Source organism: Pinus tabuliformis, chromosome X, assembly GCF_031772625.1.
Source record: "Pinus tabuliformis cultivar Carrire ecotype Pingquan chromosome X, CPIR1, whole genome shotgun sequence".
Lineage (NCBI taxonomy): Eukaryota > Viridiplantae > Streptophyta > Pinopsida > Pinales > Pinaceae > Pinus > Pinus tabuliformis.
Window position 1 is genome coordinate 1,342,640,096 of NC_142308.1, and position 8,136 is coordinate 1,342,648,231.

Sequence of the window (8,136 nt, forward strand, 5' to 3'; positions counted from 1 at the left end):
AAGCAGGATGAGCTACTTGGATTTTCCTTGAGCTGGGCAGGAATAACTAGTGGGAAAACAAAACTATGGCAAACAATCGAATTGGTGTGTGACTTGAGGCTGGACAATAGTTTGAAGCCCAAGATACCAGAGTGTGTTAAGTCTAGTGACTTTCAGGAGCAGGAAGTGCTCAGAGGGGGACACTGGACATAATTGCAGGTCCATGGCTGGGTAGTGAGACCTTCTAGAAAGAATATTATTTGCACAATTCTAAAATAATCATAAACAGATAAGTAACCAAACTCTGTGCTTATTACATGATAGCTGGAAAAAATTATTTAATTAGGAACAGATGTCTAAGTCTATCAGTATTCTCTACTGTATTTAAGATAGATAATTATTGTTATGATTAATCTTTCCATATATTTTGTTATATCTATTATAGAAAGGTTTTAGTACATTCTTCTTTCTTAGCATTATATTATGGGTAAAGCAATACAGGGTTACGATTTCTAAGTCTGATGAAGACAATACAATGTCATTGACAGATGCAGGAATTATACAGACTCTGTTAATATTGATATATAGATCTGAAATTTGTAATTAACTGTCCACAAAAGTACAGAACCATAGAAAAATATTGTCTATCATTATAGCAGAGAAAGTCAAAAACCCAACAATGAAGTATAAATTCATTTCAGTTGTAAAACATGAAATTTTGTTCGCTATAATTATGAGATTATGGGCTTAAGTCTGACTCCTCCTATTATTTACCAGACATCTGCTATCGAAGTAGAGAATTTAAAACATCATGCATTTAACGGAGAAAACCATCAAAGAATATAAATGGTAAGACAATTTCCCCAAACGCATGAACAACCTTCAATATGAACTCACGGATTCTTCCATCTAAATGTTAACGCAAATAAATGAATATATATACAAAATTGAGGAAAGCGGTAAGGACTGTTTCTAATCTCTGCCTATTCCAAAGAAAAGGGCCGAGACTCAACGAGTTGTAACAACAATTTAGAAACAAGCCTTTGAAAATGGTAAACTTTAAATGCAAAAACAGAGCATCATCAAGTCAGGCATAGTGTGTCATAAAATTCATTTATTGTCACAAACAAGGAGTTTATACAATAACGTATCATGCAACCAAACTGCAGATCCGCCATAACAAAAAAAGAAACATTATAGACAGTGTAAGCCTCATAGTATTAATCCAGTTGATAAAGATAGGAATTGTTGGTAATGTGGTGAGGGTTTGGCCATGTTGAGAGCCAGCAAACCCTCCCACCACAAACTGTACAAACCCTTAATTAATCTAGCCATTATACATCAGCTAAGTATGAATATTGAGATCAATGTCATCGGAGTTCTTAACAGACCAAACTGGAGGCATAGCAGAAGGCACGCTCTTAGGCTACTTGTGTTCCGTTGTGTTCCAAGAGTGATTCTGCTCCAATAGTAAGGACAGAGGGTTACTTGTGAGACCATCCAGAGCATTAGAGCTCCAGATTCATAACCTTTCACAACTATATAAATAAAAATCATTAACTCTAACTTCCCTGAGGAGAATCATTCCAGTTGAGGAAGGTCTGGGGACCTAATAACAAAAATGGAAGCATTAAACCAATATCAAAAAATACCTCAAATAGTTAATCCATAGTAACAGGGAAAACTTGAAGTTCTCACACAGAAGACCGTCCTCGTACTGACACCTTGACTGAGGGAGAAAACAAGGCAACCTCCGCAGAGCATATCTACAAGATCCTTACCATCAACGGATGCCATTTGTGGTAAAGGTGGAAATAAGAAAAACAACTAAGGATTAACTGGTAACCTTACCTTATCACCAGAAGCTTGCCTGAAGACGATCGATTGCGAAGCTCTGAGCTGACGGTTTGCCCTTGTTGGTAGAATGGATTCACTAATAAAACATTAGCATCCATTACTGTTCACAACGAGTTGCAGGGTTTTGAAACCAGTAAACGCCATAGGAAAAATGAAAATAACAACCAGCTGAAATGCAATGAAATGTTAGGGTTAACAAAGGGAAAAGTCTAGAGCCATTGGATCCACCTACCATGGATGCAACGGTGAATAGGTCCTGTATTCAATGGTCGAACTCTGTAGCACCAAGTCGGACCTCGGCATTAATCTGAACCACATGTGATAGGCGAGAGAACTATCACAACTCTCGAGGAGGTGCCAGGTGGAGTCAAGCCAATACAACACGTAATCAACCGTATAATCAAGATCTAAGTTAATCATCTTCCAAACTCATCGATATTTCCAATCACGTATCTATGTTCACATTATAGCTTAAACATATAAGATTTAACGCTAAAGTTATAGAATTGAGTAATAATTGTTTATACATATATATCTAAAGAATTTTTTTTATAGTAAGATGTGTTACAAATGGTATCAGAGCCAAGTTTCGCACACTGAGGCTTCTGGGTTAAATATTACACAGAAAATTAAGTGCTAGAATACTTATAATTATGCAATAAACAACTAAGCTGGTAAATGTGAACATAGAGACATAAGTCAGCACCAACACACATACATGCAGAGGAGCCTGAGGATATCAAATCCGCAAGGGGTGCCTTACGTAGAGGCCAATCTAAATATATGGATATAGCTGAGGGAGGAGTCTCGGCAAGCTAATGTTGTCCTGCTAGAAACAGTACAACAACTACGTACAGAAATGATAAATTTAAGGCTAGATAATGAACGCATGTGGCAGGAGAAAGGAAAGATTCTCAAGAGTCTGTTCGACCGACATAATCAGCGAGGGCCAGACCCCAGTACAAAGGACACAGAAAGAACACCAACAACCCATCGTGGTGAGGAAAATGTAGAATCAACGGAAGGACATAAGGAGGATGAAGAAGGGCATTCAGATAACATTTCAGACCGAAGAAAAACCAAAAAACAGAAGATGGAATTACAAGGTGAGTTTAAAAATTTAAAACCGTCACTGTTCGAAGGAGAATCTGAGGAGGTATTCGAAACATGGTTGATTGAAATGGATAAATATTTCTAGATTTATGAATATACTGACAAAATCAAAGCACGATTGGCAGTTTACTAGTTACGAGGAAAGGCCACTCTCTAGTGGGAAGAAATCAAAACAATGAGAAATATTGATGAAGAACAAGTGACATGGCAAGAATTTCAGAAACATTTTAAGGATAAATACTTGACTAAGCGCTATTATGACGAAAAAGAAAAGGAGTTCCATGAGCTAAGGTTGGGAAGCTTGACTATGGACGAATATGTGAAGCGATTCACCTCCTTGTTACGATATGTCCCATACATGCAGGAGGAAAAAGAAATTATTCAGCGGTTTATTAGAAGTTTTCCCAATTTTGTGAAGGAAAAGCTAGAATTTGACTATCCTAGATCGATGGATGATGTGGTGCGAAAATCTCGTATCTGTCACCAGCAGATGAAACAGAAAAGTGAAGCACCCAAAGGAGCTTCAAGTAGAAGAATGAGGAATTCACCCCCAAACAGACCACAAAAAGTAGGAAATGGTCAGAATAATCAGCAAAGAACCTTTGGGAAATTTACTAAGAATCTGCCCAAGTTTCTAGTATACCCTGAAAGCAAATAGATAGAGGGAATTAATAAACCTGCAACTTATCAATTGCCAAAACCACATTTGTAATGCTGGGGATGTGGGGAATCCCATTATTATAAGAATTTCCCGCACAAAGCTTGAACATAACAACTTTCCAATGCGCAAGAAGCCTCCACAATTTGAGATATAGTAAGGAGTATGCCCAGAATTAATGCCGCTTTGGACGACCATCAAGCAGAATACCAACCCACTATGATCGAGTGCGAAGTTACGATTATTGATCAACCTGTTTCTATTTTATTTGATCTGGGTGCTAGTCTAAGTTATATTAGTCCCAAGGTGGTAGAAAAATGTCAGCTGCCAAGCAACAAATTTAAGAAATCTTGGCTAGTTCTACTAGCCACTGAAGCTAAGAGAAAGGTTTCTACCGAAATAGAAAATTGCTCACTCGTAGTTTCAGGGCAGCTCATTCATGTTAATTTAAATATATTTCCCTTAGTTTCCTACTATGTATTAATGGGAATGGATTGGTTAGAAGGACGTTGGTCCTCAGTGGATTGTAAAGAGAAATCTGTGAACTACCTTACATAGTCAGGGCAAAGGAAGGAAATTGAAGGAATCAAGAAAAGCATGAAGTTACACCCCATTACTGCTAAGCAACTTGGGAAATTCATTAGAAAAGGCTGCCAGATTTATGCTATCTAAGTAGGATACTCTAATGACAAAAACAAAATGACTTCATTAGAAAATATTCCTGTAATTCAGGATTTTGTGGATGTGTTTCCTAAAACTATTCCTAGGTTGCCACCTAGACGTGATATCGATTTTACCATCGAAATCATACCTTGAGCAGCTCCTATTTCAAAATCTCCTTACTGCATGAGTGTCCCTGAGTTAATAGAACTCAAAATGTAGCTTCATGAACTTTTAGACAAAGGGTACATTCGCCCTAGTGTATCGCCATGGGGAGCCCCTATGTTGTTTGTTTGAAAAAAGGATGGGACTTTAAGATTATGCATTGACTATCATTGGCTAAACAAACTTACCATCAAAAATAGATATCCTTTACCTCGTATTGACGACTTATTTGATCAAGTGCAGGGGGGCAACGTATTCTCTAAGATTGATCTAAGATCCGGTTACCACCAGATCCGAATAAAGGATGAGGACATTTGTAAAACTACCTTTCGAACTCGTTACGGTCATTACGAGTTCGTAGTACTGCCTTTCGGTCTTACCAATGCCCCAGCCACATTCATGAGCTTGATGCACAACATATTTCAGCCTTTCCTAGATAAATTTGTGCTGATTTTTATTGATGATATATTAATTTATTCAAAAAATTAGGAAGAGCACGAAAAGCACTTAAGAATAGTTTTGCAGATTTTGCGAGACAATCAGATGTATGCTAAGTATAGCAAGTGCGATTTTTACAAGGACAAGATTCAGTACTTGGGCCATGTTATATCAGCTGAGGGTATAGCATTAGATCCAGAAAATATCAAAACTATAATGGAATGGACGGCCCCAAAAAATGTTGCAGATATTAGATCTATTTTGGGTGTGGCAGGATATTATCGTCGATTCATTAAAAAAAATTCAAAGATAGCCTTTCCTATGACCTCGCTACAGAAAGAGGGGTATGCCTTTTGTTGGACAACAGAATTCCAGCAAAGTTTTGAGTAACTGAAGTAATTGCTTACCATTACACCAGTATTAAAGATAGCATATCCAAAAAAATCATTCGTAGTATGCACAGATGCAAGTAAAGAAGGGGTTGGTGGTTTATTAACTCAAGAAGGAAAGGTCATAGCATATGAATCACATAAACTGAAATAATATGAAAACCGGTACTATGCTTATGATCTAGAGTTAACCGCAGTAGTGCACGCACTTAAAATGTGGTGGCACTACCTTCTAGGAAAGAAATTTATGTTGTTAACCGATCATAGCAATTTAACAATTTTTTTTAATTAGTCAATTTTAAATGCTCGGCAGGCTAGGTGGACCACATTTCTGAGCGAATTTGACTTCAAAATGAAGCACCTTAAAGGAAAAGAAAATCGAGTGGTCGACACATTAACCAGGAAAATGAATTGTGTCTATGAAATACAACTCAGTGAAACACAATCTAACCTTCTTGAAATTATCAGGGAAGCATCCCTCAAAGACCATGAATACACTTTTCTTTCGCAACAAGCAGCAGAGGATCAGAAAAATGGAAAATAGTCTGACTATGATATAACTTCTGACGAATTGTTAACATTCAAAAACAGGATTTATATTCCCCACCAAAATTCTGTCAAACAATTATTACTGGATGAATTTCACAGGAAGCCTTATGCCACTCACCCAGTATACCAAAAACTTTTGACAACTATCCAGAGAAGTTATTTATGGCCAGGTTTATGAAAGGATGTTACGAAATACTTATCAAAGTGTCTGAAGTGTCAGTTGGTGAAGGCAAATCATCAGCATCCCATTGGTCTATTGCAATCGTTACCCATTTCTAAATGGAAATGGGGACGATCACTCTAAATTTTATTATAGGATTACCCTACACTAAAAAGAATCATGAATCAATTATGGTGGTAGTGGACAAGCTAAGCAAAACAACCCATTTTGTACCTATGAAATCCACCTACAAGACTATAGAAATCGCAGACATATTCATGAGGGAAATCTTCGGATTACATGGAATACCCCAGGTAGTAATTTCCGACAGGGATGTAAAATTTACATCCGCATTTTGGAAAACCCTCTTCGCTGGATTGGGTACCCAGATTCAATTCAATACCGCCTACCATCCACAAACATATGGCCAAACAGAACGAGTGAATAAAGTCCTGGAAGACATGTTAAGGATGTTCGTTATGTAGCAACCACACAAGTGGGAGGACTACCTCCATTTAGTGGAGTTCGCATATCACAATGGCCATCACGAATCTTTGGGCATGAGCCCTTTTGAGGTATTGTATGGAAGGAAGTGTCGGGTACCCACGAACTGGAATAACCTGGTTAATAAGTTAGCATTGGGTCCTGATATGTTAGGTGAAATGGAGGCCATAGTGAAAAAGGTTCGCCTGAACTTAAAGGTCGCTTAGGATAGGCAAAAGGTTTATGTTGATAAAAGAGGACTCATAAAGAATTCCAATTAGGGGATCATGTATACTTAAAAGTTAAACCCAGAAAAAACACCTTACAGTGGAATGGTTGCGCCAAGCTAGCACCCCGGTATTGTGGACCGTTCCAAATGCTGGAACAAATTAGACTAGTGGCATACAAATTAGCACTCCCCTGCCACATCCAGGTACAATGTTTTCTATGTATCCTTGCTAAAAAAATATGTATACAACCCTTAACATATACTTAACTGGAAAAATATACAGGTAATAAAACAAATGAATATGTGACATTAAATTGTTGTTTGGTGCAATTATAATAGCCAATTGTAAATTGTGTAGGTCAAGCATGCGGGAGGTCCTAGTAGAGCCTGTTCGTATTCTAGATCAGAGAGAAACCACCTTACGAAAGCGAACCGTCCCCCAGGTTAAAGTGCAATGGAAGCACTTTGGCCCGAAGGAGGCCACTTGGGAAGAAGAGGAGATCATGTTGTAGGCCTATCCGACATTATTTTCTTAGAAGAACATCGGGGACGGTGTTCCTCATAAGGGGGGAGAGATGTAACACCCTTTGTTGCACAATATTTACTTTTGTTTTTACCAAGTTTTACGCAAAATTATTTAACATAGTTGTTAAAAAATTAAGGTTGGAAAAGCCAGAACATCATGATATTTTGTTTAAAGAAATTGAACAGTGTTTGATTAAGTAAAACTGAATGGAAATAGTTACAATAACTCCTTGAACAATTAGAAACATTTGCCATCTCTCTTCCCCAAAAGGAGGGGAAAAGAAGTAGGAGGGGTTGCTTGGATTTTCCTTGAGTTGGGCAGGAATAACCAGTGGGAAAACAAAACTATGGCAAATAGTCGAATTGGTGTGTGACTTGAGGCTGGACAATAGTCCTGAGGCCCAAGATACCAGACTGTGTTAAGTCTAGTGACTGTCAGGAGTAGGAAGTGCTCGAAGGGGGACATTGGACGTAATTGCCAGGTCCATGGCTAGGTGGTGAGACCTTCCAGAAAGAATATTATTTGCATAGTTCTAAAATAATCATAAATAGATAAGTAACCAAACTCTATTCTTATTACTTGACAGATGGAAAAACATATTTAATTAGGAACATATGTTTAAGTATATCAATATTCTCTATTCTATTTAAGATAGATAATTACTGTTATGATTAATATTTCCGTATATTCTACTATATCTATTATAGAAAGGTTTTAGTACATTCTTCTTTCCTAGCATTATATTATGGGTAAAGCAATACAGGGTTATGATTTTTAAGTCCGATGAAGACAATATAGTGTCATTGAAAGATGCAGGAATTATACAGACTCTATTAATATCGATATATAGATCTGAAAGCTATAATTAACTGTCCACAAAAGTACAGAACTAGAGAACAATAATGTCTATAATTATAGCAGAGAAATTCA